This window comes from Nelumbo lutea, chromosome 5 (assembly GCF_056320005.1).
Source record: "Nelumbo lutea isolate HS-2025 chromosome 5, American lotus-T2T, whole genome shotgun sequence".
Taxonomy (NCBI): domain Eukaryota; kingdom Viridiplantae; phylum Streptophyta; class Magnoliopsida; order Proteales; family Nelumbonaceae; genus Nelumbo; species Nelumbo lutea.
Window position 1 is genome coordinate 16441365 of NC_142688.1, and position 24987 is coordinate 16466351.

The 24987-nt window shown below is 41.5% G+C and overlaps 1 long non-coding RNA gene and 1 pseudogene across 9 annotated transcripts; both read right to left on the reverse strand.

Moving 5' to 3' along the window:
* Window positions 1–434: 434 nt before the first annotated feature.
* LOC148850617 (serine/threonine-protein kinase-like protein At3g51990 pseudogene) lies at window positions 435–5898 on the reverse strand (annotated as a pseudogene). 8 transcript variants are annotated; one of them, XR_016098599.1, is made up of 5 exons: window positions 3976–5898; window positions 2555–2612; window positions 2273–2365; window positions 1173–1221; window positions 435–856 (listed from the first exon to the last, which is right to left on the reverse strand). The product of XR_016098599.1 is annotated as a serine/threonine-protein kinase-like protein At3g51990 pseudogene, transcript variant X4 (transcript). The 8 variants fall into 8 exon arrangements; XR_016098598.1 differs by lacking the exon at window positions 1173–1221; XR_016098601.1 differs by lacking the exon at window positions 1173–1221 and having other exon boundaries at window positions 634–856; window positions 2499–2612.
* A 10906-nt stretch (window positions 5899–16804) lies between these two features.
* Window positions 16805–17914, reverse strand: LOC148850618 (uncharacterized). The gene is made up of 2 exons (XR_016098845.1): window positions 17644–17914; window positions 16805–17516 (listed from the first exon to the last, which is right to left on the reverse strand). It is a non-coding gene; the product is annotated as an uncharacterized LOC148850618 (long non-coding RNA).
* Window positions 17915–24987: the final 7073 nt, after the last annotated feature.

Sequence of the window (24987 nt, forward strand, 5' to 3'; positions counted from 1 at the left end):
GCTAAAAGCACAAATGACCATCTAAACAATAAAGATGGGAGAGAGAGAGAGTCTGACATCTCGTTAGGGTGCTGGCACCGTTAGCACAACTCTTAGCCCATCCCCCATACCCATAACCCCCAACCCTGGTGACAGATGGCTACAACCAACCAGATTACTTACAAGTTACAACTGAGCCACCATCGGTGTAGCACCAAATCTACTCATGAAATGACTTATACAAGAAAATCCTATATCTAGACGACTTGACAGAGCAGCTCCCATTACTGGTCAATGTGAGATTCAGGGACTCCTGAAGGCCTAAACATTGATTGAGTGGATTTGAGGGCAAAACTGTAAGTCGAACCGACAGACACTGTAAGACTTAAATGATCAGTCAAAGAAACTGACATTAAGAACGTGAAAAACCCATAATTTGATGTCTCATGATAAAAAAGAAGGATAATTATGTGGAGATTCTTTTATACCAAGTTTTCATTCTTGAAGCCAAAATGCAATCATCACCTACGCCCCGTATGAGCTTTTGGTACAGATACAACTTTGCATACGAAAACATACTCTGACTGAGCAGGGAGCAGGCACGTAATTGGCATTCAGAAAAGAGCCTCAGGCATATAAGTACTTGACAACTAGTGAGTCATCTAAGCCCAATCTGGTTTCTTATTTCAGGAAATTGAAGTATATCTGCTAGTCCTATATCTTATGACAAGGATGCTTGCCAAACTGTAAAAAATTTCTTTAGGATCCAAATCCAGTTCATCTCAATCCCAACATGCTTCCTCTGCTCCAGATACAGAATAGGATGGAGAAAGTAGGGCCTCAGAAGACCTGCTTATTTGAAAGACTACAACTTTACCTGTATGACAAATAAAATCCAAATCTTTTATAACCAAGAAAAATACAACCTTCCTTAGGACAATACACTTATCAATTGACCAGGGCATTTTGGATAGAAAGACATCTGCATTTGGACCCCAGAAAATGTAAAAAAAAAAAAGGACAGGCAAATATTTGTACGGGAAAATAGTTACTTACAAAAATATTTATCAAATGAGAATTATTTAAGGAGACAGTTATGCAGTAGAACTTTAAAAGTAAATCCCATAATATCATTCTTATCCAAGACTCTAGGAAAAGTGATTAATGCTTCCAAAGAGGGTAATTCATTTTACCCCATTCTCACTCTTGTTTGTATAACACTTTGCTTCCTTTGGCATTTTACTTGCAACAAAACAATAGAAAATTAGTAATTTTCTGAAACAACTGTTTTATGACATATTTTACATCCAACCAAACACAAATGAAAACAATAAAATAATGAATTCACCTAAGCACATATCACTGAATTAGACAATATTTTGCAAAACAAGAAAATTTGTAATTCAGCACCAACAAATATAATCCTTAAAGTTGCTTGTATTGAACCACCTACATAGCTAGATGGAACAAGTAACTGATCAATAATTTTGCTTCAACGTTAACATGTACTATCAATATACAAGTATATGTATCAGGCTAATAATTTGGTTAGCCCCTTGTGCACAACCTTACGAGTAATGACTATAGGCATACACTGGCTTGAGACTCTGATGTCATAGAAAAGTTTAATGATAACCGGGTTTCCCAAGCCATCAAGATATGATTTCTCTTGCAACTTACCTTCTAAGAATATGATACTTATCACTTAACAATATAAATAATGCCAAATATATTATTCGTCTGTGAAATAACTGAATTGGCCTGCTTTGATGCCTATGTCTGTGTGCTAGGATGCACTAGACATGCCATAAGAGTTTCAAAATCCAATATGGGAGGGTGTTCAGTAGAAAACCCTAATATCTTATCACTGCAATTCAAATAGAAATCAAGTATCCTGATTGGTGATTTCTGAAGCTCAACATGCCCATGATGATTGCATCCAAAACCATACATCAAACCTGAAGAAAAAAACCTCTAGGTACTTGTATGAATGGTATCAGCTCATCATTCAGATAATATAAGTTCTTTGAATTCTTCAATCCAACATTGAACCATCAAAGGGACATAGTAAAATCTTCTCATTTATGAGTTGGGCAAGTGTCTGCTAGTCATACCAGTACCAGCAATTCATACTAGAAGAGAGAACAGCATAAGAAAATATCTCAGCGTTCTTAAATCCAACATTGAACTATCAAGCAGATATATACTTCAGAGACACATAGTAAAATCTAGAAGAGAGACACATAGTAAAATCTTCTCAATAATGATTTGGGCAAGTGCTTGTTAGTCATACCAGGAAGTCATGCTACAAGAGAGAACAGTATAAGAAAATACTTCCATGATACTGCCATATTGGCAATTTTTAATATGTCTGAGGAATATTCATCTGGAAAGAGAAAATAATCAGTAAGTTCAAAAGCATATATAAATTTCACCTTTTCGGTGATTGTTGGAGTTCTGCTTGCATAAATAAGATACCAGCAATAAAACAATTGAGCACAATGTAACTGACTACCGACCCTATATAGTTGGGATAAGGATTAGATGATGATGAAATACATATGGTTGTACTCACTTGCACCAAGGCTGACTACTACATAAGGATGCTTCCATGTTTGATCTGGTATTGGCACCTGAAAAATAACTGGTATTACTTTCACTAGAAGCCCACTTCATAATGCCATCATAGACAGGTGCAAGAAATCTCCATCTCAACAAAACTTTTTTCATGACAAAAGTTGTTTAGATGGCTATACTAAATCCTTAGTTTATTTTTACTTGAATTGTATTCTTCTGGACCTTGTTTCCCATTAATAACATTTGTCTTCCAGATGTAAAGTTATTATTAGCTTAATTAACCATTTTGCAAGCAAAGTTCAAGATGCCACAAGTAACTACATAGACCTGACCTTCCTATTCACCAAATTTATGGCAGATGAATTTGTAGATGTAATTCAATTTCTTGCACAAGATATGCATCCATATCCATACTGTTCACAAAATATTTAGCTTTTTAGATTGTTGGAAATTGGTGGTTCATCAGTTTTCAAGTCTGAAAATATCCAACAAATTGCAAGCTGAAAAATAGAAAAGCCAAATCTAGGTTGAAGTAAAAATTATCCATTCTTGACTGAAACAAATTCCACAACCTAAACAAATCTAGAAGTTATGATCTCCCACCCCCACCCCCACCACCACCAAATTGTCATTTTAATTTGTTTCGAAACTTGAAGTTCTGGATGGTAATTGCAGACGACTTAGCAACCTTAATCTTCATACATGCACCAGAAACTATATAGAAATACTCATGCCATATCTTGCTTTCAAGGGCTTTATTCATTTCATGCACAGGGTTTTCTCAGAAATAACTCATAAACATGGTGAAACAACATGATTTTACCCCTATTCTTCATAAAACCAACTCCTGTTGTCAATTACACTAGAATTATTTGAAAATTCATGTTTTCAGTTTCAATTTACTATATGTGCAGTGCATGTACTGTAATATCCTTTTGATTTTCAACCACAAAATACAGCGAATGAAATAATAGCTTCCTTACTTGGGTGAGATGACTAAGCAGAATGAACTTAATTTTAATATTTAGGAATAGCTTTCTCAAGGACTACAATCGCTCAAGTTAAGACATGCAAATGCTTGTCAACCAGAGGTCCAGGGCAAATATATCTCTCAAGTTCAAAATGGGCTTGGCTACATAAGTAGGCATATGTCAACACACAAGAATTGATGTTTGACAGAATCTGGTAACAAGATCAAATTACCTAATACCAAGTTCATAGAATTTCTCGTGTAATGGATCTACAAAGATTTCTTTGTATTTAAATCAAAACTTGCCTGATAAGAAAGACTTTCAACGTAGATCTTGTAAACAATGAAGAGTTGCCAAAAAAAAAAGCAATGTTGGATGAACCACTTGCAATAAAATACATACAGAAAGATTAATGGTACGAGTAATTGATGTGAGGAAACTTAATTACCTAATGGATTTTCTTGCTTTCATTTAAATTCTACAGATACAGCTGCTGATCGATCCCTATCCAGTATTTTCTTCTGGGAACCTTTCTCCACACTTACAACCCATCTCGACATGTTCAACCCTCTAAATTGAGGATTTTTCACCAGCTGAAACACGAATCCTCTTTCACTACCCTGCACCGACCGTGTGGTTTGCAACACACCCACAGACCTGGATTTGTTCAACAATCTAACAGCAGGCATTCTCACAGCTAAACTTGATTTCCTCTGAATTAGCGCAAGCTGGTTTCTCGCAGAGCCATTTTTCGTTGCAGTAACCGGACCAGTTGATTTAGATCGAATGTAGCGATTACCAACGGAACTAACTGAACTATTTGCTTCTAGGCGTAGCCCAAAATCCTCACCTACAGCACTGCTTGAAGTACACTCTTCTTGTCTACAATCCTCAATAACAGCACTGCTTGTACTTGAAGTGCTTGGCTCTAGCCCGAAATCGTCGCCAACAGCAGTGACTGAGCCAATTGCTTCCCGCTCGAAATCCTGAGCAGCAGCACTGGTTGAACTAATTGCTTCTCTCCCAGAACAAACACCAACCTGAACACTGGATACCTTTCTATTCCTCAATGACGAAGTTCTACTTCCGGGTTTGGAGGTCTTGACAGTAATCTCTTCTTCGCGGCCAATCGCCGGAGATGGCTTCCTCACCCGCCTCCTAAGGTGGTTCCAAACTGCAGAGGGAACTTTCTTGCTAATAGTTCGAAGAGAGTCAACCACCTCCACCATCGACGGCCTCTTCTCGGCAGTCTTCCCGACACACCGAGCCGCCAACACGGCCAACTGGCGCATTACCGACGGGTCCCCAGGCGGCCCGATCCGGGGATCTAACAGAGGAGTGAACTCAAACTGCTTGATAAGTGGCAGGGCCCAATCAACGACGGAAGGCGGACTGTAGTTCACGTCAATGGCGTTCCGGCCACTGATAATTTCCAACAGTAGGATCCCAAAACTGAAGACGTCGCTCTTGGTACTGAGATTCTCCGGCGCAACGTAGCCGGGGTCGAGGTACCCTAAAGTGCCGGCCGGAGGCGTACATCTTATCCTTACATCCTCAACATGTCCCCTCAGGGCCAACCCGAAATCACCTAGCCTGACATTCCAATGTCCGTCAACGAGCACGTTTGACGACTTGATGTCTCTGTGAATAACCGGCGGGTTCGACGAATGCAGAGTCTCGACCGCTTTTGCGGTCTGCAATGCGAACCGGATTCGCTTCGCCCAACCAGGCGGTCGAGGGCTGGAATGCAAGAGATCATAAAGAGATCCGTTCTCCATGAACTCAACGACGATTAGCTTCTTCTCTTCTGCACCTACACCAAAACCAATAAGATTGACGAGACGAGGGCTTCGAATTCTCGAAAGGACTTCGATCTCGTTGTCCGCAGGGTTGTTGTTAATGTTGTTGACGTTGTCGTCATGGAGCGTGGCCCCGGCCAACGTCGTAGTCTTCTTAACGGCAACAACGAGCTTTCCGTCGTCAAGAACAGCCTTGTAGACGCTTCCATGGCTACCTTTACCGAGAAAGTAAGCCGGAGAGAAGCCCCCTGTAGCGGACTCGAGCTCGGCATAAGAGAAGCGCCGGATTTTAATGGGTTTATTATAACGCTTTTTTGATCTCTTCTTTCTATCCCAGTTATAGGGATCGCAAGTGATGATAGAAGACTCAGCTTTGCAAGAGAGGTAACCCATTCCCATTTATTATTGTTTGAGATATATGATATCACGTCTCAAAGAGAGAGACAGAAGAGTGAAAGCCTGAACGACGATAATGCTGCAGGCTGCCTGGATGCCGCTTTGGAAACTCAGAACTGGGAGGCAGATAAAAGGGAGAGAGAAGAGGAGTTGTAGTAAGAAGAGAAGGAGCGAGAGATTCAAAGAGAGGTGGCGTGGTGGGGAACGACAGTGGCAAAGATCATTACTGCTGTCATCGATCAAAGAAAAAAAAGAAGAATTTGTCAAGTCTCCAACAGTAAAAGTACTCTGGGGTGGGATGGGGTCTTTACAGCCTTTAGACTCGGAGAGATAAAAGTAATGAAGTAAGTAAGCAACTAAGCACATTCATACATTTTCCCACGCAGAGGTAGCACAGCAAGGAATTCAACTTTTGATGAATATTCAATTGCTTTTCCTTAAGAATTTAAAATTTGTCCACACATCTCTCCATATAAAAACGTGAAACCGTAAAGATGATAAGTGAGAGAATTTCTCGGATTTCGTCTCACCGGTCACCAGGTGGGACCCTATCTGACTTTTGTTCTTCTTAATTCTTATCAGATTGCTAAGAAAGAGGCACCCGGAAGGACTAAAGTATTGCAGTGGATGCATGGCAATGGGAAAGATGAAGAAAGGAAGGATGATCTCCATCTGTTAGGTGGTATGTTGACATGTTGTGTTGGGTGGGCCCCTGACCCTAAGGCCAGACTCTGTGAAGGATCATAATATCATAGAGTAAAGGGTTTTAGGTGCAGATAAAGAAATCTTATTTTAGAATAGTGAAGTGAATAGGGTTGGAAATAATGTGTGATCAACCAAAATGGCGAGTGATATTGGATTCCTTTGGCTTTTATGGGGTTGAAACTAGAAATCTGGGTTTATGGGTATGTGAGGATTTGGTGAGACAATGACCTTAGAATTGATGATAGGCATCAATTTGTGGTGGGAAGACCATTTCTGATTTTGGTCGGTTATGGAGTATTAACTAACACGTCGTTGTCTTGTCCTCCACAGTCCACATTCACTCTACCTTTTCTTCTACGGTTCTACTTTGTGTTTTATTTACATTTCTGCCTCTTGTGTTTTTTTTTTTTTTTGTAAGGCAAGAATCATATTTAATTTCAACACAGAGAGGTAATTAAAATACAAATACGTAAAGTGCAATTACACAATAGGGATTCGCACCAAGAAACTAGAACTACCTGGAACTGTAACCATCAGAACTCTGTCGGATGTTCAATACTAATGGCAACGGGTGGGTATGGGCAGAGCCCTATAATCAAAGCCTCTTATCCCACCACCTTCCCATACACCACTGAACCATCTTAAAATACTTAGGGTCCTCTTGATTTGTAGTCAGAATTAGAATAGAAATGGTCTATTTTTATAGTTTGTTTGGTTCAAACAAGAATCAGAATAAAAATTAAAATCATCAAGAATGGGATTTCATTTCTAATGGAGAGGTAGAGAATGGTCATTTTCTCAAATGTAAAAATGCCATTTCAAAAGAAATGGGAATGTAGTTCCAATTCCATCTAACCAAACAGTTAGAATCAGAATAGACCATTTCTGTTCCAATTTCAATTCTAGACCCCTATTTCCACAAACCAAGTGGGGCCTTATAATTTAACTATTTTTAAAAATAAGATTATAGGAATTTGGGATATTTTACAAATAAAATTATATAATCATTAGGAATATTTTAGTAAGTACTTGGTATCGTGGCCGTTTTTTAATAAGATGTTTTTGGGAGGAAATGACAGCTTAACACCTCACTAGAAACAGCCATAAAACATATTCTTTCTTGTTTGGCACTGTTGCTTCAATGTGGAAAAACATGCAACGTTTTCATCTATATTTTATTTCGTTCAAAGTGTTTTCTTGAAGTTTTTTTTTTTTTTGATATAGTGTTTGAGCAGAGGTCCATGATTGTTCTATAAACAATACTCGCCTAACTTCATATCCAATGAACATTATTTAATTATTTTGAGATCTAACGGCTAACATGTGTCAAGACATATATCCAATGGTTTGAATTGTTTAATTAGTATAATAAAGGGTCATCTATACCTTATGATGAAATTTAATTATTATAATAATTAAATTAAAGGGCAACAAAATACTCTCATAAAAAAGAACCGTTAACTCTAAAATCTTAAGTTGTTAAACGAGGTGTTTAACAAGTTTTATCCTTTAACATTTGATTTAAAAATGTCAAAATACAAAGAAAAAACAATAGGCTTTTATTCCATGGAATTAACCGTGAATACACATTATGAAAAAAAAAAATCCTCCTATAAAATCTCTTAACTGGAAATGTCAAGGATTTGTGGTGATAGAACATCAAGTTATGGATGGTTGTCTTGTATGGGTTTACAAAGTATGCTTTTATGATGCTAATAATTTAAACAAGTCTAACCTTACAAAATTTGAAAAAATAAATCATAAAAATAAATCTGACTGAAAAAAAAAAAAAAAAACTAGCCTCTTGATTTTCAGACGATCTGTCTCTTTCTTCACATCCGATTCTACCCAAACGTTCTAGTGCATCGTAATGCATTAGATAATAACTTGCACCTGCCAGGTCAGTATACACATAGGAGCCATATCACCTGGTAATCACAAGAAACACTAGCTTCTTGACCGGATGTGAGTTATGTTTTCATTTCCACCTGTTCCTCCCTTAAAACGGTTTAGCCAAATATTTTTTTTTTGACCGTTGAAGTAAAATCTCATATATAGCATCTAGGTGGACTCAAAATGGACATACGGTATCAAACAACTCCATTCCCATTTAATATAAACCCATCCCATTCGGGGTGGAGCAGATTAGGGCCGTGATTTTCCCATCCGTACAATTGAAAGTTGAAAATGAAACTTGAATATTATTGACCACAGACCGCTGCCCGTGCGGTGCGGAATGGGGAGGGGTCATTGCCTCATTGAAGCGGATTTTAGATCAACCCGATCATCGGAACACAAGTCGGTATTAAGAAAATCCCGCACCATGACCTCGTATTCCCTCGGTGATAGGCTCCGGGAGGTTAAAGGTTATGTGCAACGCTCGAAGAAATTAACTTTAATTGCATGGTTGGCGTCTACGTCACTCCAAAAGGAGAAGGGGGCCTTTGCTTTTGACTTGTGTTGAGATTCATTCGTCAACTGGGCATGGGCAAACAGTTATTCGGACTTTCTTTCTTTTTCTTTTTTTTTTTTTTTTAAGTCCGTCCAGAAGAATCTGATCACCATGGTTCGGCTATTCTGACTACTTTGAGTTGTTCAACTATTACTACATATAAAACAAATTATACTTGCATGTGGCCGTACATGTTGAACCTGGTCGAGGCCCGTGGGCATGGATCAACAATCCGATCCATATCTCAATTATCTCATTCAACAACCCTTAATTAGCTATTCTATTAATGGGTCTCTGAAACTGCAAATGAGACCCAGTTCGGATAGGGCTGATTCCAAATGTGAAATTGGATATATTGAAATTCTTATAACTCAAAATTGAATCTTTTAGAGGACTCCTTCACAGGCATGGAGATGGGAGACCGGAGATGCATCTCTGGCTGTGGCTGAATTCTCAGGAAAGCAAAAAGCCATAAGCAACTAAAAGGATTGGTCGGACTCGGACCAACTGATGTCATCATTTTCACTCATTAGCGATAAAGACGAACAACCATATTGGGCCAAAGCTCTGGACCAGGACCATGTTGGTGGATCTGGATACACTCACCTGCCGCCTTGTCCTAGTAAAGAGGGGCTTTGGGCATAAATGGTGCACAACCATGGATCTTTTTAGCCCATGGTCCAAAGGGGGAATAAAGTACTTGGCAGATCCAATGTGCCTTGTTCTAGGATGCAGGCTTGCAGCACATGGTAGAAAATAATATTTGTTGCGATTAAGAAAAGCTGAATCGACGGAAATCAAACCGAAAATTTGATTAACCGAATCAGTTGGTTCAGTTTTGATTCCGTATTAAAAGAAAAAATAAAGGCATCGATTCAGTTTCAGTTAACCAAAATAGAAAACCAGTGGTTAACCTAACCGATTGGTATATATATTTATATATATTTTATGTATTTTATATATATTTCTAGTGTTTTATTATATTATAAATTATAAATAATAAAAAACTGATGAATCGACAAACTGAACCGATGGTTATTCAAACCGATCAACTATTTAACCAATCGGTTTCAATTTAACTTTGGTTACTGGTTTTCCAAAAACTAATAACCCCAGTTCGATTTCAAAAATAAACCGAAAATTCAATTAACTGAACTGTGAGCATCCCTAACACATAGAGAGGTACCATACCTTGCAAGGCTAAGATTGGGTGAAAAAAATAAGTTTTTGACGTCTTAATTCTTTTTGGATGCCCTAAATCTTTTAACACTTATCAAGCTTTTCCCTCTGCTAGCTAGTTCTACCCCCATTAAACCAGACCAGACCTGTCATTTAATAATAGATGCAAAATACCCATCTGATCAGTTCTGAACCATACTCCTCATTAATTGTCTAAACTAATCGAACCAAGACATTCCACCAAGGACCACAATTTTCTTATATAACTTATCCATGAGCTCATGGACTGCATTAATCTTTGTTTGTATGCCGCATGATGCAGACAGGGAAAGCTGGACATATCTTCAAATCCCAGATATCAGATTCCTGGCTCCTTTTTTTCTTTTTTTCGCCAACTTATATATATAGCGGATAACATTTTGAGGGCACGTAAAAATCTTCTGACAACTAGCTCAGGGAATTTGACAAAATCAACTCTGTCTAATTGATGGTTGAGCTATGTAGAGTTGTGCTTCTTGTCAGACGAGCAGGTCTATAAATGCCTAAATGGTATCCATTTGTCTGAATTTGACTTCTGATCCAACAGGCGTTGAGGCTATCTAAAATTGAATCCATTTAAATGGATCCACCCAAACTCATCCAATATCCAACCTGATATTTTGTGAAAATTGGTTCATAGGTGGAAGTCTTTACAAGTTATTTCTATGACATTTTATTCACGATGTATTCTCTAACAAAATGTGGTGGGAGTGTTGGGTAGTAAAAAACAACACATAAAAAAATGAGTACTGATATTTAGATAAATAAAGAAATTAAAATAAATTGAAATGATTTGATCGCAACCAAACAAAGCCATCTAGGAGAATAGAGGCCAATGAGAAGAAATTACCTGATGGGTATAGAATTACTAAATAGGCCAAAATATAAATGGGTTAAAGTACTGATAAATTATTTGAGGGCCCATAACTGGTGGAACATGATTTATGTAACTGATCCTATGTATAATTGTATAATTGGGGCAAGGCTTTGTTGAGTTGAGATGAGAATTTATTTTAATTTATTACTGATATGCATTATCCCAATATGACCTGAATTCATGGATATGATCTTTTTCTATTGGTTAAAACAAGGATAAAATCTGATTCCAATTTGAAAAACTAAAATATCAAATTTAAATTTAGGTATTAATTATCCAATTAAAATCCAATCCATTTACACTTGCTAGTTGCTATTGACTATTGGATGATGTGTACATAGCTAAAGGGGATTGGCTCATTGGCTGCATGGAATAAGGGATAAGCGTGAGGGCAATTAAATGCATTTGGTTGGTTAAGAAGTTAGTTTAGCAGTACAAAATTAAGCAAAAAAAAAAAAAAAAAGTTGATGAGAAAAGATGTGGTGGTACAGATTTTTGTTGTACACTTAAATAAATGGTTGGTTATGTAATATATAGGAGACAGGAATAGAGGTTTCCATCCTTAGCCACGTGAAGAAACGGTGTACCTGGCCAGGCCATATTTTGGTGAAACACACATACTTGATTCACACCATCCAACACAAATTCAGAAAGATTAGGAACCTTTTAAAATCTAAATGGCGATGGCGGTGGCCCAAAGTGTTTTAAGTTTTAACTTAACCCTTTGTTTCTTTCTCAGTTGCAGTTGCAGCCTTGCAGCAAGAGTCTGTCAGTACACATTCAGATTTTCAAAAAAAAAAAAAAGAGAAGGTAATGCGTACAACACATGGAGTCATTTTATTAGGCCAACAATTAATTAAACAGCTTTATTTAGGTTGTATGGATTAATATTTTGAAAAGATGGTTTACCTGGCAGACCCAGACCCCAGGGCCCAGTCTGCCCTATCCTACAATAGGATGATTTGAAGCTACCCTTCCCTATCTCAATAAATTAATAATTAATTAGGCTTTAGGCCAACAATGAATTATGATTTTTAACCCCCAAGGATGGATTAATTACTTTTTAATCAAAAGATTTTATATTGGCAAGTCTGAAAATGATGCACAGGTCAGATGGAGACATCTGATTTCTTGTGTAGGTGGATCCCGGGATGAGAGGATTTTGACTTTTGAAATTATCAATTATGTAGCAGCTATGGGAGTCCGAAGGGTCTCGGGTTTGTCCTGCGGCGGTGGTTGCAGGAAACTCAAATCTCCACCATCCCATGCTCAAATCTCCATTACACCAACAAGTTGGTGTTGTCCATCTCCACAAGGGGGTGTTCGTTATATCGTTTTGACTATTAAACCTCATCGAATCAAATTGTAATTAGCAGTTTGGTCTTAAAATGGCTTGGTTTAATTTGAGAATTCTTCAAATCGTAATATTTTTGTTTGGTTTGATTTTTAAATTTTAGAAACCAGATTAAACATTATATAATGTTTAGGTTTAAACTATGAATTAATATTTCATACATTATTGTTATTTGTTTGAATTTTTTAATTTATAATTTGATGTCCAAGGAACTCTTTATGTTGAGAAAGTGTGAATGTAATTTATATAATAATATTAAGTGATATTTATTAATATTTCAATTTAATATTTGAATTATATTTGTCATTTATGTGGCTTAAAAAACATTTGTTATTCACATAGGTATGCATGTTATTTGTGCTTTCTAATTAGGTTAAACCTAACAGAATGGCTCAAAACTATTACAAAATGGACCAAACCATAATAGATTGATTTGGTCTAATTTGGTTTCTTCTATACTAAAATGGTTTGGGTTGGTCTGAGAATTTCTCAAACCATAATTTACTTGTTCGGTTTGAAATCTTCTCCAAACCAAACCAGACCAGACCATGAACACCCTTATCTCTAAGTGAACATACCAAATTCTTCTTCTTCTTCTTCCCCCACGATCCTCCTCATACCCATATCAGCCCTAGTGGCTATGGATTCCAAATCTCCACTATAACTAGCTGGAGAACTTTTGAATTGAGGCACAGTCAATTAGTAAAATATTCCTCTTAGGACCTTGTCATTTCATTTCTCTTCTTTAGGGCTTAGGAATCCCTAGAAGATTGGGTATTTGAATTTCCTCACATAAAAATCCTCTAAAATCAGAGTGAATCGAACTACTTAATTTTTAGGGATTGCCATCGTCACCTGCATGGTTTGACATCAACAGTTTATCCTCTAAGCAAAGATCAATAGAAGAAGGTTTTTGCAAGAGCTTCTAGTTGCTTTGATATCAATTTGCAATGTTTAGGATTTTGTTGAGAGAGCAAAGAAGAGAACAAGAAGGGGGGAGGGGGGGACAAAGAAATGAATGGAGAGTGTTACTCTTCACTCTCTCAAACATGAAGTTTATGTTATAAGAGAGAAATTACATGAAACTATGAAAGCCCTCATATGGGTGCCCAAATACAAAAAACAGGAAATACCAAAAAGACCCTTGCCTCATACAATCTCAATAGGTCCCATATTGGGGACCCAAGACAAAGCCCAAAGCCAAACAATGTGATTTTTATTTTTTATTTTTTGGGTGGTGGGGAGGGGGAGGGTGGGGTTGAGCATATGTGATTTTAATTTTGTTTGTTGTTTGAAAGTTTGATGCAAGTTTTATTTATTTTTCTTATTAATATTTTAATCTAATTTGGCAAGAGAGGGGTGCAACTTACCAGTTAGGTTTGGATTTTTCGTCCTCAGCCCTCAGGCTGGGCCTGGGTTTAGTCCTCAAGTAGCCCAAGCCTGACTTTAGCACGATCCAAGTCCAACCAAACTATACACTTGTTTGAACACTATATACATATGTAAACACATGGATGCAAGCATATATGCAAAATATGTAAATTTCTATAATTAAAGATTTAAATCATTGGTGTTAAATACATTCATACAACTTTTTAATATATTGTGCCTAATAGATCCGCCTAATCCCAATTAAATTGACCAATCCAACCTAGCCCAACCCAAAAGTGTCAAATTCTAGTTTTAGCTAGGCCCAGATTGGATTGATCGGACTTGATCTCAGACTCGGTTCGAACTTGGGCATTAGCCATTAAGCCAAATGTTAAGGCTGTGTTTGGTTGTAGTGCAATTTTATTTGCACCAGTAGAAATGCATGGGGTGCAAATGAAAAAAAAAAATACACAGTCTTGTTTAATTTTTCTTTGGGTTTTACATTATTTTTTTTTTCAAGTTTTAATTTACTTATTAGTACTGCAATCAAACAAAATAAGCTAAAATTTGAAACAAAAATATGTCAAAATTTACACTTAAATCATCTGCAATATTGTAGTTTTGCATCAATGTAAATTTATTTGCACTGCAACCAAACACAGACTTAGGGTTGGACTGAATTGTCCTTTAACCCAGTCCAGGCCGTCCGATTTGCACTACTACGAATGGGGGGAATTGTTCAAACTCAAAAACTCGTCGGAGTAGAGACCTAGGATCAAATCCCGCTGCCACCAGGGGTTAGGGGGGGGTTAAGGGAAAGGAGATGGGCTACCCCTGTTGTGTGGCCCCATGAAGCAAAAAAAAAAAAAAAAATGCAAATTTCAACAAACAAACCAATCCTTTTCCGACGTTTTGTATATGGACCCGCTGATAAAGCAAAGCAATAGCCAATAGGTGATCAACGTCAATTATATCAAGACTAAAGGCACCAAAGATCTGCTACTTGGGATTCGATGCGTCTGGGTTGGTGGAGATAACAGCTACATAGGTCACGTAATCAGGAAAATCCAATCAAAATATCATAAGATTCGGACCCTCCTCCTCTTCTTATCCTTTTAGTTGAAGGTCAGGTCCATGGAAAGCTAGAACCATTGAGATTTTGGATTCCCCTGGTCACTACCTCCATTCCAGGAAAAAGGTGGGGAGAAAAAAAATAAAGGTGCTTTTGTAAATTTTCTGGGCCCCCAATTGCATCTCAATTCTCAGCTCAACCACCTAAAAAATGCTATCTATAGGTGAGAATTTTCGAGAATTTTCCGGTAGGTTGGCTATAGTTCTAGTCAAGAAGGCCTGAGGCTAGCCAAAGTGTGAGTTCCGGATTGGCCAGCTAGCCCACATATTCAGAGATAAAAAAAGGAGAGTGGGGGTTTCAAGTTTGAAACTTTGAAGCGTGAACACTCCCCTCCCCCTCGAATTCAAAAGGCTAGTAGAATTGATTAATTAAAATTAAACATCTAATAATTTTATATATAAACGCTCACCCAAGTTGCAATTCACAATTACACAGAAGTTTGGATGTTATGGTTGACATAAAATTCAGGTTGTATCATTTAAGTATCAACCCACCAATGGGTGATGGGTGACCCCACACAAGTGATTAGAGTGACAGCAGCATCATGATAGAATGGATGGTCCTCCTCCGTTGTCAAGCTCATTACCCTAAATTATTTCTATTAATCAGTGGAATAAGTTGAATTTGTGTGTGTGTCTAATTTGTCACATAGTGGGGAGAGGCCCAGTGGGTCAAGGTCGAATCGCATAACCCACTCGGTGTCGGTGGGCCTTCCCTTACGCAACGTGCCCATTATTTTATAGGCTTTGGTTGGCAAAATTCTGTCGATCTACTTTTCATGAGAGAAGAGCATGGGCTGCCCAATCAAAATAAATGAATTTCTTTTTCTTATGGTGGTGGGCCAAGAGCCCAAGACCCAAGAATATGTCCGACTCAAATTTACATTACTTTTAGCCTTTGAGGATACATATTTGATTTGTTCAATTCTGTCTGACTCCATTAATCGTTTTATTCACTAGTTTACGGATCCAAAACTTCAATGCTTCATGTATCTGATTCAACAACCATTTCATTCCTTCTAACCAAAACACAATTGCTTATATAAGCATAAAAAACATTTGACTTAGTTAACATTCTTAAGAATTGAGCAACCAAATCTACTTCACTCCAAATCTGACACCACTATTAAAATAATGAAATCTATAACCATATTTTCTGATTGCTATTTTTTGGGTAATGCAATTTCACTACTGATTTATTTCAAGTGTTCAGTTTGTAATTCATAAACTGACTTACAATAAGATTTTATACTAGACGAATGTACCTTCATATGATCCACTTAATTGATGGTTTAAGGTCTCAAGTCAAGCTGTTTTTTTTTTTTTTTTTGAAAGATAGGGGGTCTAAATAGATCTTCTACATGGATTAGATATAGAAAACAATAATTGCTCCAATTCGTGCAATCTGCTATCTTTCTGGAAAGCCGGGATTCAATATCTGGAATTCTGAATGGATGAGTAAGTAAATTAAGAGGAAAAAAAAAAAAAGATGTGGCTAATGCAGTAAAGATAGTCTGGATTGGAGATGTTTTATGTTGCGACTGATGAATCACAGTCTCGTTGCTTACGCGGTTCCCGAGTTTCTCCCCTCTTTTGTTTATCACTAGAGACTATATACTATATTGTCATCGTCATTATCAGAAATCTTCATCTTTATCTCATAACCCTCATTGGGTACATACAGGAGGGCTTTCGAAGTTGCCCAACTTACCGCACAACGACAACCGTTGGATCAAAGTATTCAGCCCAGAGCAGAGGTTAACACTGTCGTCACCTGCAACAACAATTCCAGTATTGGAATCTGTAACTCTGATTAACCGTGCAGCGCTTGTGTCTAAATCTTCTAACCATTCTCTTCAGGTGGACGGTTGACTCCTAATATTGCCTCTATCGTGGCACGCCTCCGATATATATATATATATATATATATAAATGTATTAGAGAAGAAGAATTGAAAACAAACACCAAAAGAAAGAAGAAAAATAGAAGAGATTAATGGTAGGAAATGGCTCATCAGATATCTGATGAGGAACAACGATCATCATCCAGAGACATCCACAACCTCTGAAATTTCCGCAAGCTTTCCGATAGGATAACCAACCATTTACATGAACTCTTTTGATGTGTATTTAAGCCTTTCGAGAGTCGTGACTATTTATATATAGAATAGGTGAGAAGAAAAAGGAGAAAAGAAAAAGAAAAACTATGAACTATGTGCATGCATGCAGATGCAGAACTCAAGATAGACACGCCCAAGTTTGAAACTTCAAACTGTGTTCAACTAGAGACTTCATCCAGGAGCTTATACCTTCGAGCCTTACCTCTAAACACTTGCTTTGTCACCACGGTGTTCGATATCTCCTCAGCTGGTTTTGTCCTTCTATATGTTTCGTCCAAGCAACCCCTCGGTACGATCTTCTTGCGCGCTGCCGATGATTTCTCCGGCAACTTATGTTTCTTCATGGGATTGTGAAGATGCAGATGGAGACTGCTTCTTTGGACTTTCGGATGGATTGCTTCTTCCCTGATGTTGTTCTTCACGTTCTTTTCATCATCTTCAGTGCTGTTGTTGGTATACGGAAGAGAGGGATTCTGGTGGGATGCTTCAATGTTGACTCCCTCTTTGTTAAGACACCAATTGCAGATTCGATACAACTCGGCTTTTGGGTAGAGATTGCTACAGTATCTGCAACATTAACGGTTAACAAGGCAAATTAAGAAATAAGTCTGGATAAATGCGGTAATCAACAAAGGAAGGAAAACGAGACATGTTCTGGTTAAGGTTTTCTTTGATAATTTCTCTTTTCTTTAACCTGTGCTGAAATCTGAACTGACAAACTTTGCATCGGAAAAGCTCGTCATGCAATCCATGATCTCCACACATGCAACAATCAGTGGAAATGTTGGGCGATGATGGTGCAACGGCTGCTTGGCTTGTCATAGTTTCTCAAACCAGTGACCGAGAGAGAGAGAGAGAGAGCAGATGATGGTCAATGGAGGGGAAGGACTCTATACAGAGAGTTAACAAGTTCTGCGTCGCAATACAAACCAGACATCCCAAATAGGCTAGCAAATACCAACATCTCTTTTTTGGGTTATTTATTTATTCATTTGTAAACTATTAATTGTTTTTTTGATAGATTTGTTTTAAATTATTAATTCGGGTTTCATTTTCAGCGCCCCACTCGTGAGTGAGAGTGTAATATAATAAATTTCTATCAATAAGATAATACAATACTTGAGGCAAGAGGCCAAGACCAGAGTTGTTTTTTTTTTTTTTTCTTTTATTGTGGGGTTAGGGTTGGGATTCCTTTTTCCACTCTCTCCTTTTAAGAGTTTATCTCTGTCGTCATCATCATCATCAAAAAAATAAAAAACAAAATAAAATAAGACCTCCATTCTCTTGTATCTGTTGGCTTGGCACGGGTTTTAGGGACACGTCAGCTCATCCCATGGCATTACTTTCCTGGGTGATGGAAGCCATTGAATTTCTTAATTGTTTATGTAATAAAGTGGGATAGGGAAAAGGAAATCATCGACACGTGGAGAAGGCCAGCTAGACTGTCAGTTGCCACGTAAGGGAGACGGGACCAGAATGTTGAGGAACGCACCAACCTCTGAGCCAGCTGCTGCGGCTTGTATTTAAAATACCAAACCAATATTGGTGCCTGTGGATGTTCACAATGCAGGGTGGATGTGCGGTAAGGCAACTGTTAAAACATAAACATAGGAGTGCATAGATGTTTTCAATAAAGTTCAAAATATCGGAAATATAAGGTGTATTAGAAAGGTAATTGATGGAGCACGATCCGGCTGGTTTTAGCTGTCCGCTGCCTTGCTTCTGAACGGGGTAGCAGGGAACCTGAAATGGAACAGATGGGAAAGCTCCGAGGGGGGGAACCCGGCGTAGAGGCTCCGAAGCTCAAGTTAGAATCCTTCAAAAGCAAGGTAATACCAGATAGCGCAAAGTTTGCATACCTCCGTTGTCGGGGGGTAGGGGGCTCTTATAGTCACTTCGTGTACTCGTCCCGAGGCCCTTGTCAAATCGGGTATGATTACCCTTGTGCTTGTCAACTCGGCCGTCGTCCTTTCTACTGAGACAGAACCGTCACTGCCTAACCGTCTAACCGGAGATGGCGGCGTCAGTGGTGGTGGCAGGTGGCCGTTTAGAGTGCTGCTGCCAAACGTCAGATCCCAAGTCAGTTAGGCGTGGCGCCCTCGGGCACGGACTTCCCTAGTGTCAGGCATGGTACGACTTGTTTGGCTTTGGTGCCCAGAAAATGATGCGAAATGCTGAGCGAGGCGGTCTTGAGCTCGGAGGTATCCCGAACTGTTACAAGGTGGGTCAACTCGGCGAAGTCTATCCCGAGCTGTTACAAGGTGGGTCAGCTCGACGAAGTCTATCCCGAGCTGTTACAAGGTGGATCAGTTCAGCGAAGTGTATCCCGAACTGTTACAAGGTGGGTCAGCTCGGCGAAGTCTATCCCGAGCTGTTACAAGGATCAGTTCGGCGAAGTGTATCCCGAACTGTTACAAGGTGGGTCAGCTCGGCGAAGTCTATCCCAAGCTGTTACAAGGTGGATCAGTTCGGCGGTGTGTCCCCTTGTTCCTGCCTAGGCTTGGCCCCTTTTGCCGAGCTGTCGTTTCTGCCACGTGTCACATAATGAAGAGGTCGGGCCAAATCTTCCTTCATCAATTGCCCCCGACTCCTTGCGCAGAGGGTCTTGCCATGGTGCGGGTAGTTTTCGTGAGGTAGTCGGTGCATTTGTCCCGTCCTTCAAACCTTCACTGTACGAGACGCTTTTGCTAGGGTTCTTTCGGTTTCCGAGGAGGCTAGGAACGTACTTACTCAAGAACGCTGGTGGTTGTGACCGCGCGTTTTAAATTTCAAACCAACTCGCGCTGCTGGGACGTGACAGCGGGTCATTTCAAAAAGGTGCGCCACTGCTGTACGTGCGCGGGCGACTGTCAGGGAGATGAGCGGCGCGTCAGTTTCGAAAAGACGCATGTCAAAGCGACGTCGGTTTCAAAAAGACGTGCGCTGACGTTTTGCTTTTTTCAGAAAGACGTGCGCCAATCACGTCTCGACCTTAAGGGTTGTGCGGTCGGTAAGAACGTGGGCTGTCGGATCGTCTTCGGTCTTGCACGGTCGATTCTTGGTTATTGTAGCTATAAATAGTGGGGGACCCCGGTTGTTGTCACTTCTGCAGTTTGTCTACTGAGTTCGCGTCCAACCTTTCAGCTCGTGTCCAAGTCTTTTCCAGCTCGCGTCAAGGCTGGTTATACAGTCTTCACGGTTCTTTGGCTTGTTCTTCAAACTTTTCGGTGAGTACTTTCTTGAATCTATCTTTTCCCCAATGTCTAGCTTTGATAGCTCAGACGATTCTTCGAGTAGGGCCGACGTAGGTTCCACCAACCGAGCCGTGTCCCCAGACTACCTCAGTGATCCTGAGGTGGAGCTTGAAGACTATGAACCAGTGGGCCGAGTCGCATCGGGCAGTTTGGCGTCTACCTCCCGCCGAGGTCGGATGCTAGACAGGTTTGGTCCTTCGACCATGACGCCTGAGGGGATTCAATCCATACTTCTGTCCTACAATCTTCCTGGGGGGTACACATATTTCATTACTTCGGGTAGCTTTCCTTGGGAACACGGTCCCGACGAGATCGTGATTTTTCGAGAGCAGCTCGCTGCAGGGTTGCGACTTCCTTTCCATCCCCTTCTCGTCGAAGTCATAAACCACTTCGGTGTCACCATTGGCCAGCTTCATCCGAACTCTATTCGAAACCTGGTGGGGACAATTTCCCTTTTTTGCGAGCAAAACTTTCCCTTAGACTTAGAGATATTCTCCTCTATCTTGATGCTCAAGAGACAGGTGGGTCCTCTTCCTGGGGGGAGATGGGCGTATTACCTTACTCCTCGCCAGGGTTTTAAGCTTCTGCATGATCTTCCTAACAAGGTCCCGGCGTGGAAGCGGGACTACTTCGGCGTGCGAAGTGCACAAGGATGGCCTTTTCAGACCGGGTTGGGTGAGGCTGCTCCCGACTTGGGCGTAACTCTTGATAAAGAGACGGTGAAGGGTCTCCGGCAGTGGGCACGGCAAGGCTTGAAGTGCCACCACTACTTAACGGAGGCTAAGCTTTTTGCAGCCAGCCTGAGTTCGGGTAGGTTTCTGGCTATGCGGCTTTTTTTTTTTTTATGTCGAACTCGTTTCTGTAGGGGTGATGGATGCGAAAAGAACTCGCGGCGGGCGTTTGTTCCAAGGTATGAAAAGGAGGAAGCGGGTCGCCAAGCGAACTCGTAACGAGCTGCCCCTGGATGAGGAGCCCCAAGCCCCAGACCATACGCCAGAGGATTTGCCCAGGGAGCTCGAAGTGACTCCACCGGTGCACGAGACTGCCGGGGTGCCTTATGCTGAAACCACTCATACGGGCGCTCCTGCATACTCAAGTGCTCCTGCTCACTCCGGGTCTGCTCATACGCGGGCTGGGCCCTCAGGCTCGGGAGCTCAAGGGGAGTTTAGGAGCGTGTTGACGCTGAACTACGCTCTTCAGAAGAGTAGGGACGCTACTTTCCCCGAGGAGGTCGCGGCGTGGACGGATCTTCCCTTGAATCAGGTCGCTTGCCGCGCCATAACACATGCCATGGTGGTAAGTAAGATTCTGTCTTATTTAATTCCGTTGCTTCTGTTGTCTTTTTGCTCACTTGTTTCTTTTGGTAGGTGAATTCTTCGATTCATGCCTTGGCGGCCCAAGTGGAGAGGAGCTCGCAACAGGCGCGAGCTGCTGAGGCTGCTGCTCATGCTGCTGAAAAAGCCTTTCGTGCTGCAGAGGCAAATACCCAGGCTGCTGAGGCGGCTGCTTATGCTGCTGAAAAGGCTGCTCGCGTCGTGGTGGCCAGACAGGCGAGGTCTCAGCGTGACGCCGAGGCCATGGGGGTAGTTGTCAAGCATATGGCGGACTTGAAGTTGGATTTGCAGCATCAAGTCGATTATCTTCAGGAGGACATTAGGGAGAGAACACAGATTTTTTCCCAAGGCAATGAAGACGCCAAGAAGATGGCAATTGAAGACTACATTGCCTCCCCGCGTTTTGACGATCTGATGGTGGACTCTTACAGGAGGGGGTTCAAGTTGAGCCGGTGGATGATCCGGAATACATACCCCGACCTCGATGTAAGTGCCATAACTACTTCGCGCATAACTCAGGAGATGGCCAATGCTGCCGATGGCGAGCCGGACTCTGAAGGAGAGGCAGGGCCTTCGGGTGTTGTTGAAATGCCTTCCGATGGCGAAGAAGTGGCTTCGGGCATGTAAATTTTTTTTTTTTCCAGTGTATTGTTTCTTGCAATGGAGTCTTTTTCCCCTTGCTCATCTTCCCCGAGCTGTTTGCCGGGTTTTTAAATTTCCGTGGCCTTTTATGCCGCGAACTGATTTTTGTCGAGCTGATAATGTGCTGAAGTTCCTCGGCTTGCCTTGTGGCACATGTCCTGATTTCGTCCACTTCGCTAGGTGGTTTATAGGTAGTATCGCCTCAAGTTCACGATGTTCCACGTTCGGGGTACTCGTTTTCCTTCCGAGGTTTCTAGTTCGTATGCGCCCCCGAGCGCTGTTTTTACTTTATAGGGCCCTTCCCAATTAGGTCCAAGCTTGCCGACGCCGGGTTCAGGCACCATAATCTTTCGGAGGACCAGGTCGCCTACTCGGAAGCTTCGTCGCTTTACTCTGCTATTGTAGTAGCGAGCTACCTACTGCTGGTATGCCGCTGTTCGGATGTGCGCGAGGTCCCTTACCTCGTCCAGTAGGTCGAGGTTGGTGCGTAACTCGTCTCCGTTCGTCCGATCGTCGTATGTTTCTAATCGCAACGTTGGTATTTCGATTTCCGCCGGGATCACCGCTTCAGTGCCGTAGGTGAGGTTGAAGGGGGTTTCTCCCGTGGCTGCTTTTTCGGTCATTCGGTGAGCCCATAAGACACTTGGTATCTCTTCGGCCCACAATCCCTTAGCTCGATCCAGACGTGCTTTCAGTCCGCGCAGGATGGCTCTGTTCATTACTTCCGTCTAACCGTTTGCCTGTGGGTGTGCGTCTGATGTGAAATTTTTCCGAATCCCCATGTTCTGGCACCACTCTTGGAACTTGATATCCTCGAACTGTTTGCCGTTGTCGGAGATTAGAACCCGAGGTAACCCGAACCGACATACTATGTTCTTCCAAAAGAAGTTCTGTATGTTTCGAGCCGTGACGGTTGCCAGAGGTTCGGCTTCTATCCACTTCGTAAAATAATCTACCGCAACAACTAAGAATTTTCTTCCGCTTGTTGCTGGTGGGAATGGCCCTAGGAGGTCGATGCCCCATTGTGCAAAGGGCCACGGGCTGGCGAGGTATTTGAGGTCGGAGGCAGGTTGATGGTGGATGTTAGCGTGCTTCTGACACTTGTCGCATTTTCTGACGAGCTCAACAGCTTCTGCCTTCATCGTTGGCCAATAGTATCCTTGTCGAAGTGCCTTTTGGGCGAGTGCTCTGCCCCCCAAGTGCCCGCTGCACAGGCCTTCATGAGTGTCGCAGAGTACAAACTCGGCTTCGGTAGGTCGCAGGCACCGCAAATAGGGGAGCGTGTACGACCGTCAGTATAACCGTTCGTCTATTATGACATATTTGGCCGCCTGGCGCTGCACCCTCTTGGCCGCACTACGTTTTGCAGGGAGGGTTCCGTCTATCAGGAAGCTCGCGAGTGGATCGATCCAGCTCGGCTCTGCTTCTAAGATGGGAGCGACCTCCTCTGTCCCCCCGAGAATACTAGGCCGAGGTAAGTCCTCTATGTACACAGTTCTCATATTGTTGTGGCTCGTGCTGACTAACCGGGACAGGGCGTCGGCCTCAGTGTTTTTGGACCTCGGGATTTGCCTGATGATGTGTGACCGGAAGTTGAGCAGGGCTTCTTTTACTTTGGCCAAATATGCGATCATGGAGAGATCGCGTGCTTCGTATTCGCCGGTAACTTGGTTTACCACGAGCTGAGAATCGCTGCAGATGACCAAGTGTTTTGTCTTAACCTTTCGCGCTAGGTCCAGCCCGGCGATTAGTGCTTCGTACTCTGCCTCGTTGTTGGATGCCGCAAACTCAGAGCGTAGCGCGTACTCTACTCTTGTGCCGCTCGGGCTACACAAGACTATTCCAGCTCCGCTGCCTTGCCGGTTCGAGGAACCATCCACGTGATGGATCCAGGGCACCTCATCCCAATTCGCTCTTCGCCTGATCAGGAGAGATGCCACACTAGGTGCTACTTCACGGGGTTCGAACTCTATGGGCTCAGGAGCTCCGGGTTTGCCGCAAATGGGGACCTCGAGCTCGACCTGTGGAGCTTCGTGGCTGAAAGTGCACTCAGTGATAAAATCTGCCAAAGCTTGGGCCTTGATAGCGGTTCTCGGTTTGTACTAGAGGTCGTACTCGCTGAGTTCGATGGCCCATTTCGTCAGTCGACCGGAGACTTCGGGTTTGAGTTAAACTTGTCTAAGAGGTTTGTCAGTTAGGACGATGACGGTGTGAGCCTGGAAGTACGGGTGGAGTTTCCGAGCTGCTATTACTAGGGCGTATGCTAGTTTTTCTATCTCCAGGTACCTTGCCTCTGCTCCCTGCAAAATTTTACTAACATAATATATGGGTCGTTGGACCCGGTCTGTTTCCTTTATTAGTACCGAACTGACCGCTTCATCGCTCGCCGAGAGGTACAGTTCTAAGACCTCGCCCACCTCGGGCCGGGCTAAGGTTGGCACACTAGCGAGGTAACCTTTTAGTTCGTCGAATGCGAACTGGTAGTCCTGGGTCCACTCGAACCCTTTGCCTTTGACTGCCTTGAAGAAGGGTAGGCAGCGGTCTGCTGACTTAGACAATAAGCGGCTTAGAGCGGCTATGCGGCCGTTTAGCCTCTGAACCTCTTTTACTTTCCAAGGTGGTTTCATATCTAGAATGGCTTTTATTTTGTTCGGGTTGGCCTCAATACCGCGCCGATTGACAATGTAGCCTAGGAACTTGCCCGAGGTGACGCCGAAGACACACTTGTTGGGATTCAACTTCATGCTAAAGTGACGTAGGATTTGGAAAACATAATCAAAGTCTTGTATTAACTCTTGTGAAAACTGAGTTTTAACGACCATGTCGTCT